The following is a 301-nucleotide window of genomic DNA, read 5'->3' as shown; positions in this document are numbered from 1 at the left end:
TGCTGAGTGAAGTAAGTCAGGCTATGAAAGAAAGATATTGTATGTATCCACTCAATATATACCGACTATCCATACTCTATGGTAGAGAGCGAAAAATTGGAGGACATAAAAGCAGTGAAGATACTTAATGAGAATAGGACAGTGTGGAATGGGGGGGGTGAAGAGAAGAGGAGAGAGAAAGATAGCAAGAGAACTACAGAGAGGCAGGACGTTAGTGAGAAACAGATATGACTTATTACCTGTTGATGATGACATGTATAGTATTCTCAACTGGATTGGTCTGAGTAGTATTTCATGATAG

This window comes from Tupaia chinensis, unplaced genomic scaffold, assembly GCF_000334495.1.
Source record: "Tupaia chinensis unplaced genomic scaffold, TupChi_1.0 Scaffold143713_1, whole genome shotgun sequence".
In the NCBI taxonomy this organism is placed as follows: Eukaryota; Metazoa; Chordata; class Mammalia; order Scandentia; family Tupaiidae; genus Tupaia; species Tupaia belangeri.
This window is presented reverse-complemented; position numbering follows the sequence as displayed.